Consider the following 9,115-nt stretch of genomic DNA (forward strand, 5'->3'; position numbering starts at 1 on the left):
GTATGCTGAACCAATGCACAATCGACAAGCCGAACTGAGGAATGATCGGGACGCGCATCCCCCACCTTGGAATCAAGATGTGGTGGGAGAAATTCTTACCATCGCTGGCGGGATGGTTGGTGGAGGAGAGCCTAGCTTTGCTAGGAAGGCTCATGCAAGAAGAGTGTAGAAGGAAGAGGTTCTTTTCCTTGAAAGGCCTTCCAAGGCCCCAAAGCGAGATTCCATGGTTCTGTCATTCTTTGAAGAAGATACAAAAGGGGTAATGATGCCCCATGATGATGCACTAGTAGTGACAGTGATGGTGGCTAACCATGCGCTCCATCAAAATTTGGTGGATAATGGAAGCTCGGCTGATATCCTCTAATGGCCAGTTTTCAAACAAATGGGCATTGATCGTGTTAGGATCAAGCCATTTAGTTCCCCTTTAGTTGGATTTGCAGGAGAGCAAGTCCAACCCATCGGGCTCATCTCTCTCCCAGTGACAGCAGGAATAGCCCCTAGGCAGTTGATGTTGTGTTTTTGTGACCAAAAATATCAATTATAAAAATAACCACTCGCAATAGGACGAATCTTTGTAGGATACGGCTATAGAGAGGGTGTCGAACCTCAAGGACTGCAGGGGTTTTATTATCAAAATTCGAAAAGATTAAAATTAACTTAATTAAAAAGAGAATGATTTGATTTTCTTTAAAACTTAAAGTTCATGAAAATAAAAGATATTCAAAATAAGAGAGAGTGTAGGGTATTAACTTCACCTCTATCCGCACAACAATGGTTAATCATAATTAATCCCATAAATTCATTCTATGCATGTTATAAATAAACAAGAAACTACCTTATTAAAGAATAAACATAATCTATCTTCGGTTGGCACGGATCGTCCACCTAACCACTAAGACGCGGTACGACCCGTCTTCCTTAGGTATAAATTATCAAATTCTATAACAGGATACATACAATCAATGAATAAGTGTAACCCATCTTTGGTTGGCACCGACTGTCTACCTAAATTACACTAAACTAGGGTGTAGTACAGTCTGTCTTCCCTAGGCATGGCCTATCAAATCCTATTGATCATATGTCAATTAAACCCATTGTATAACCATCATCCTCATAATCACAGAAAACAAGAATGATTTGAGATCAACAAAAGTAAAATACTTTCTAAGACAAGAGAATAATTTCACAAATATTGATTTTGAAATTTAAGAACAATTGCATTTAATAATTAAGAACATAATCAAAAGGTAGCAATTCTCATAGTTATACAATCAACATGCATAAATTGAAAATCTAGAAATTAAATACAATCAAACCATTGTGCTTGGATAGGGTTACATCAACACCCCACAAAGGGGTTTAGCCACTCATGACCTTCTAAGCTCCAAAGACAAATTTCTGATTTCTAGCTCTAGAAAGCGGTGTGTCCTTTTACTCAATGCTTAGAGGCCTATTTATAGGGCTTAGGAGAGTCCTAGAAGCCCTAGTAATCCTAGAAATTTTGGATATTTAAGTCCAAGTCCAATTAGGATAAAGAAAACCTAAGTCCAAATCGGAATAGGATTCGCCCAGAATTGCGTTCCTATCTTGCAGGGAAATTTTGGCAATGCGGCGCTCCGAATTAGGAAAATGCTATTTCACAATGATTTGTAGAAATTTGAGTTAGCTTTCCAGTGCCGCTTGAATCACCTCAATCGGATATTTGAACTGAAAGTTATGGCCAAAATACCGAGACGTATGCAGAATCCAAAATTGAATCCAATCCGATTTTGACTCCAATTTGAGAAATTCCGAATTAATCATTTTCTTTATTTGATTTAAACTTAACCATGATTGGTTAAGTTTAACCATATCTTCTAGGTCTTCTCAAAGTGTGCTTTTAAGCCCAAAATCAATGGAATTAATTGCATCTTTATTTATAACCTGAAAACACAAAAACAAAACAAAATCAAACAAATAACAACGCTAAGGAATTAACATATGCAAATTAAGGGGCTTGAATGTGCAACATTCGGCGCTTATCACACCCCCAAACTTACATATTGCTAGTCCCTTAACAATACAAAACGGAAAATAAACTGAAAAACAAAAAGATAAGTCCATCTTTCGTGGGATGTACGGTTGCATTTAGCGTATGCAACAAGCCTTTTAAACCCCTAGGCATTCCCTAGAGGACGAGTGAAGTCTCGTGAAGGTTTTCCAAGAATGATACCCACAAACATTGTCATCATTATGTCATTCAAAAGGATAAAGTATCACAAAAATAATGGTTCTCATTCATTAGCAAGCTTAAAATTATAAACTTCATCTTCAAAATTTCAAGGAATTCACAAGTCAAATCACTTACCAATGGCAGATTGAGACACAACAAGTTTCAATTAGTGCAAAGTGAACTAACACATAATCATGAGGCTTCAAAATAATTCCAATATGAATGAATCAACATCTCAGAATTTATTGGACTTCATATCAAATGAAACAACCAAGGCATACTTTTTTTTTATTTTATTTTCTTTTTTTTTTATTAAGGCTTTGTAATACTTAGCTCCCTTAAGCTTTCTAGTTGACTCATGTATCGAGTGTTAGGCCAATATCTCCCAAACCAAATAGCTTTAGGGCATTAGGTGTAAAGACACCCCTAAGGACTTACTAACTCGAGTCAAAAAGACTACGAAGCTAAGCTAGCCATTTTATTAATCAACCCAAAAATTTCACGTTTTGACGCGAACACTCACTGCTTAATGAGGCAAGAGGTCCGGTTACTCAGCGAAAAATTTAAACTTGATTTTTTTTTTTTATATTTATTTATTTAATTATTATTATTATTATTTTTTATAGCATGCCAAAGTTATTCACCCAATATGTCACCCAACAGAATTCAAGATATTGAAAACAAACATAATTGGTCTCAAAATTCATACCTCACAGACATGTGCTAGTGTGCTCAATATAGATTTAAATTGAAATAAGAAGCATCTCATGTTGTCAAAAGTAAGTAACAAGACTTAAAATCCCTAAGTCATATGATCATGTGTTCATAACTTTAAGCCTATCAATGAATTTCAAACCAAAATCAAAGCTCAACCATATGCTTAAGAATGACATAACAATAATAATGGATTGTGTTTTGTTTTTCCATACCCCCCAACTTGAATCATACATTGCCCCCAATGTATGTATAGAACTAAAGAATAAGATCAAGAGTACAGAAATACCTGAATGAGCAGATGTGGGCATATCATACCCCCAAACTTGAATGCAAAAACACATGTCCTAAAAATAAAGTGATACTCCAACCAAATACCAATCAAGTGCACACATTGTTGTAAAAAGATAAACAAAGAGTGAAACAACAATGGAGAAAATAAACCTGGATGGAGATCATATGCCCTGGTAGAGTGGAGGGTCAAGCGCACAGGGCCTGCACTTGATCCTATGAGGTATTTCTCAATGTAAGTCCGAGTCCCGAAGGATCTTACCTCGATCCTTCAGAAGTCCAATCAAGCTCTTCCATCCCTTCTTCTTTATGATCATGTAGCACTCCACAAGGAAGAGGATTCTTCTTAACATCCCGAAACTGCCTCTCCCAGCGAATAGGTCTTGATGCTCCCCATGACAATGTTCAGGGTGTTTGTCCTGAACTGGTTTCATGATCAACCTCTTGTCTCTATGGGAGTTCTCAAAAACTGGGGTAGCCAGGGAATTTGCCAAAAAATTTTCCACCCCAATGAAATCAACTTCAACAACTTTTGAATGAAATATGTCCCCTGTGGGGTTGTCATCAGGTGGTGGAGTACTTGAAGTGAGAGGCATTGGCTCCGGTGGGTTGCTCCATGATGGGGCTCTAGATGGAGGATCAGGAAGTGGGTCTTCAACAGTTTCTCCAATGTCATCCAAGAGGTAACATGCATTCTGATCAGGCGCATTCTGGAAGGCATTGAAGATGTTCAATCTGATCTTCATATTTCCAAAGGAGATCTTCATTACTCCGGTTCGGCAATTTATGCATGCATTGGCTGTGGCAAGGAAAGGTCGCCCAAGGATGACAGGAATTTGCTTCTCTGGATTTGGGACCGGTTCTGTGTCCAGAACTATAAAGTCAACTGGATAGTAGAACTTGTCCACCTTGATAATGACATCCTCCACAATCCCGCGGGGTTTCTTGATCGAGCGGTCAGCCAATTGCAAGACAGTACTTGTCGGTTTCAATTCCCCTAGGCCCAGTTTTTGATATACCGAGTATGGAAGCAAATTAACACCAGCTCCTAAGTCGAGGAGAGCTCTCTCAATCTCGGTGTTTCCGATGACGCATGAAATTGTAGGCGCTCCAGGGTCTTTGAACTTTGGAGGAGTGTTATGCTGAATCAGAGAGCTTACTTGCTCGGTGAGAATGACCTTCTTGGGAATGTGCTTCTGATTCTTCCTCTTTTGAGTGCATAGGTCTTTGAGAAACTTTGCATAGGCTGGAATTTGCTTGATGGCCTCAAGGAGTGGGATGTTGATTTGAACCTGCTTGAAGGTTTCCATCATGTCTTGTATCTTCTCTCCTTGTTTCCCGAAGTGGGAAGGTGCCTTGAGACGTTCTGGGAAAGGGGCCTTAGGCTCATATGGTACCTCAGGAGTGGGGGTAGATGATGAAGATGCCTCGATGCTTACTTGTTTACCCTTGTCCTGATGCAGATTCTGTGGGGCCTCGATTTGCTCATCCTTCTTTTCTTCCACATGATTGTCAACCAGTCTTCCGCTTCGCAATGTGGTGACGGCTTGAACTTGCTCCAGCTGAGATGTGCTTCCTTCTACCACGTATAGTCCCCTAGGGTTGGTCACTGGCTGACTTGGAAGCTTTCCTTCTTCCCTCCTGTTGAGGGTATTGGCAAGTTGTCCAACTTGAGCTTCTAGTTTGGCAATGGAGTGGGTATGTGAGTTTACTCTTTCCTCTTGAGATTTGATTGACTGCTTTATCTCGCTGGTTAGCTCATTCACTGCTTTTAGAATCCGATCCTCAAAATTAGACTCTGATGGAGACTGGTAGTGCTGCTGTGGAGGCCGGTAAGTGGACTGAGGTTGGTAAGGCTGCCTGTTGGATTGAGCTTGATTGTATGGCCCTGGGGCTGAGTTGCCCGAATTTGAGTTCTTCCATGAGAAATTGGGATGATTTCTCCACCCGGGGTTGTAGGAATTGGAGTACGGATCATTACCTGGTTTGGAGAAAGCTGCATTAACCTGCTCATTAGCAACATCAATATAATTTCCAGCAAGAGGGCAATTATTTTCATGATGCATAGGACTTGAACAAAATGAGCAAGATTTATGTGGTGTGTGCCTGTGAGCAGTATTAGGAGTAAAACCAGCAGTCATCAAAACTTGATCTAGCTTCTTGGTGATAGCCTCAACTACTTGGTTGGCTATGTTTGGGGAATGGCCTGCTTCATACAAACTCTCCGTCTTGGGTGCTTTAGGTGCTGGTGCCCTTCGTCTGGCGGAAACCTGCTGAAGAGAATTGTTACTTAAGTTTTCAAACATAGACCATGCTTCATTTTCACTTTTCAACATGAATGTCCCCCCACATGATGCATCTACCATTTTTCTATTGGACTCGGTCAGGCCATCATAAAAACACTGCACTAGCTGCCATTTTGGGACAGCGTGGTGTGGACATGATCTAAGCAAGGTCTGCAACCTATCCCAAGTCTCATGGAAATCCTCTCCCTCGTACTGGGAGAATGTAGTGATGGCTCTCCTAGTATCATTGGTCATGCCTATGGGAAAGTACTTCTTAAGAAATTCTTGTTGCAATTGCGCCCAAGAAGTGATAGAATTGGGTGTTAAGGACTGGAACCAATGTTTGGCTTTTTCCTTGAGGGAGAAAGGAAAAAGACGCATCCTTAGGGCATCCTCAGTGAATCCATTCATTTTAGTGGTCTCGCAGATTGATTCGAAATCACCGAGGAATTCATAAGGATTTTCAGTGCTAAGCCCTAAAAAGGAGGGTAAACTGCGTATAGTGCTAGGCTTAATTTCATAATGGGTTGCCGTAATTTCCGGCAACCGGAGACATGTGGGAGTAGTGTAAGTGGTAGGAAGATAGTGATCTTGCAATGCTACGTGGTTACCGTCCCCCATGGTCTCAGTGGAACGCTCTTCTAGCAAATTAGAGTTCTTTTGGGATCTAATTTGTCTAAAAGTGCGTTCAATTTCAAGGTCGCAAGAAATTAATGGAAAAGATAAAGAACGACGACCTAGCATAAACTAAACAGAAATTTAAAAGAAAACAGAAAAAAAAATAAAAAAAATTAAGCTAAATCAGAAAGCAAACAAGCTCACAAACGGCCTTAGTGTGCACTTAGGGTCTGGATGCAGGATGCCGCAAGTGCGCTCAATCACACGGTAGGGTGCGTTCGATCGCAGTCACAGAGAAGGCAGCTTACGGACCTGTTTGCAGTTTCTGAAAAAGAATAAAATCAACGCAAAACAGAATTAAAATTTAGCAACTTAAAACAGAAAAATAATTTATTAAGCTAAAGTTAATCTCTAAAATTTGACAATAAAACCGTTAAGCAGTCCCCGGCAACGGCGCCAAAAATTGATGTTGTGTTTTTGTGACCAAAAATATCAATTATAAAAATAACCACTCGCAATAGGACGAATCTTTGTAGGATACGGCTATAGAGAGGGTGTCGAACCTCAAGGACTGCAGGGGTTTTATTATCAAAATTTGAAAGATCAAAGTTAACTTAATTAAAAGGGGTTTTGATTTGATTTGCTTAAAAACTAAAGTGCATGAAAATAAAAGAGATTTAAAATAAGAGAGAGAGAGAGTAGGGTATTGACTTCACCTCTATCCGCACAACAATGGTTAATCATAATTAATCCCATAAATTCATTCTATGCATGTTATAAATAAACAAGAAACTACCTTATTAAAGAATAAGCATAATCTATCTTCGGTTGGCACGGATCGTCCACCTAACCACTAAGACGCGGTACGACCCGTCTTCCCTAGGTATAAATTATCAAATTCTATAACAGGATACATACAATCAATGAATAAGTGTAACCCATCTTCGGTTGGCACGGATTGTCTACCTAAATTACACTAAACTAGGGTGTAGTACAATCCGTCTTCCCTAGGCATGGCCTATCAAATCCTATTGATCATATGTCAATTAAACCCATTGTATAACCATCATCCTCATAATCACAGAAAACAAGAATGATTTGAGATCAATAAAAGTAAAATACTTTCTAAGACAAGAGAAGAATTTCACAAATATTGATTTTGGAATTTAAGAGCAATTGCATTTAATAATTAAGAACATAAATCAATTGTAGCAATCCTCATAATTATACAATCAACATGCATAAATTGAAAATCTAGAAATTAAATACAATCAAACCATTGTGCTTGGAAAGGGCTACATCAATACCCCACGAAGGGGTTTAGCCGCTCATGATCTCCTAAGCTCCAAAGACAATTTTACTGAATTTTGCTCTAGAAGCGGTGTCTTTTTTCTCAATGCTTAGAGGCCTATTTATAGGGCTTAGGAGAGTCCTAGAAGCCCTAGGAATCCTATAAATTTCGGAGATTTAAGTCCAAGTCCAATTATGATAAAGAAAATCTAAGTCCAAATCGGAATAGGATTCGCCCAGAATTGCGTTCCTATCTTGCAGGGCAATTTTGGCAATGCGGCGCTCCGAATTAGGAAAATAATATTTCACAATGATTTGTATAAATTTGAGTTAGCTTTCCAGTGCCGCTTGAATCACCTCAATCGGATATTTGAGCTGAAAGTTATGGCCAAAATACCGAGACGTATGCAGAATCCAAAATTGAATCCAATCCGATTTTGACTCCAATTTGAGAAATTCCGAATTAATCCTTTTCTTTATTTGATTTAAACTTAACCATGATTGGTTAAGTTTAACCATATCTTCTAGGTCTTCTCAAAGTGTGCTTTTAAGCCCAAAATCAATGGAATTAATTGCATCTTTATTTATAACCTGAAAACACAAAAACAAAACAAAATCAAATAAATAACAACGCTAAGGAATTAACATATGCAAATTAAGGGGCTTGAATGTGCAACATTCGGCGCTTATCAGCAGTCAACTGTTATAGTAGATTTCTTGGTGGTCGATCGACCATCTGCCTACAACGCAATAATTGGCGGGCTAGCCCTGAATAAATTGAAAGCTGCCATGTCAACCTACCACCTAAAGATGAAGTTCCCGACAGAAGAGGGAGTTGGAGAAGTCAAAGTTGATCAGAATGTAGCAAGGAGGTGTTATATCATTTCCTTGAAGAATCCTTCGGAAACTGTACCTTTAACGGTTAGCACCGTGGGTAGCAGAAAGCAGGGTGAACAGAAAGGCGAGCCTGCCGAACCGCTAGAAGACGTGGTTGTAGTGGACGGCAAAGTAGTGAAGATCGGATTTCAACTCGCTTCGGAGGTCTGAGAAAGCTTCGTCACTTTCTTATAGAAGAATCTAGAAGTGTTTGCATGGAGACATGAGGACATGTTGAGCATTAGCCCTGAAGACATACTCCACCAACTCAATGTAGATCCGAGTATGAAACCGGTGAGGCAAAAGAGAAGGAAATTTGCTCCAAAGCAAAATATGGCTATAGCAAAGGAGGTGGAGAAGCTGCTTAGAGCTCGGTTCATTGAAGAAGTACACTATCCCGATTGGTTGGCCAATGTCGTACTGGTCACGAATTCCAATGGAAAATGGAGGATGTGTGTAGACTTCATCGACCTCAACAAGGCTTGTCCAAAAGACATCTTTCCCTTGCCACGCATTGATGCGTTGGTCTGGGTATGGCTTGCTCAGCTTCATAGATGCTTTCTCTGGATACAACTAGATCTACATGCATCTAGAGTATAGAGAGAAGACTATGATTATTATGGACCGAGGCCTGTATTGTTATAAGGTCATGCCCTTCAGTCTGAAAAATGCAGGGGCAACATATCAGAGACTGGTTAACAAGATGTTCCGAGAGCAGATTGGGCGGAACATGAAAGTTTACGTGGATGACATGTTAGTCAAAAGCGTGTAACCACCAAACCATACAACCGACCTGCAGGAAACATTCGAAACGTTAAAGAAGTATGGG

This window comes from Corylus avellana, chromosome ca2 (assembly GCF_901000735.1).
Source record: "Corylus avellana chromosome ca2, CavTom2PMs-1.0".
Taxonomy (NCBI): domain Eukaryota; kingdom Viridiplantae; phylum Streptophyta; class Magnoliopsida; order Fagales; family Betulaceae; genus Corylus; species Corylus avellana.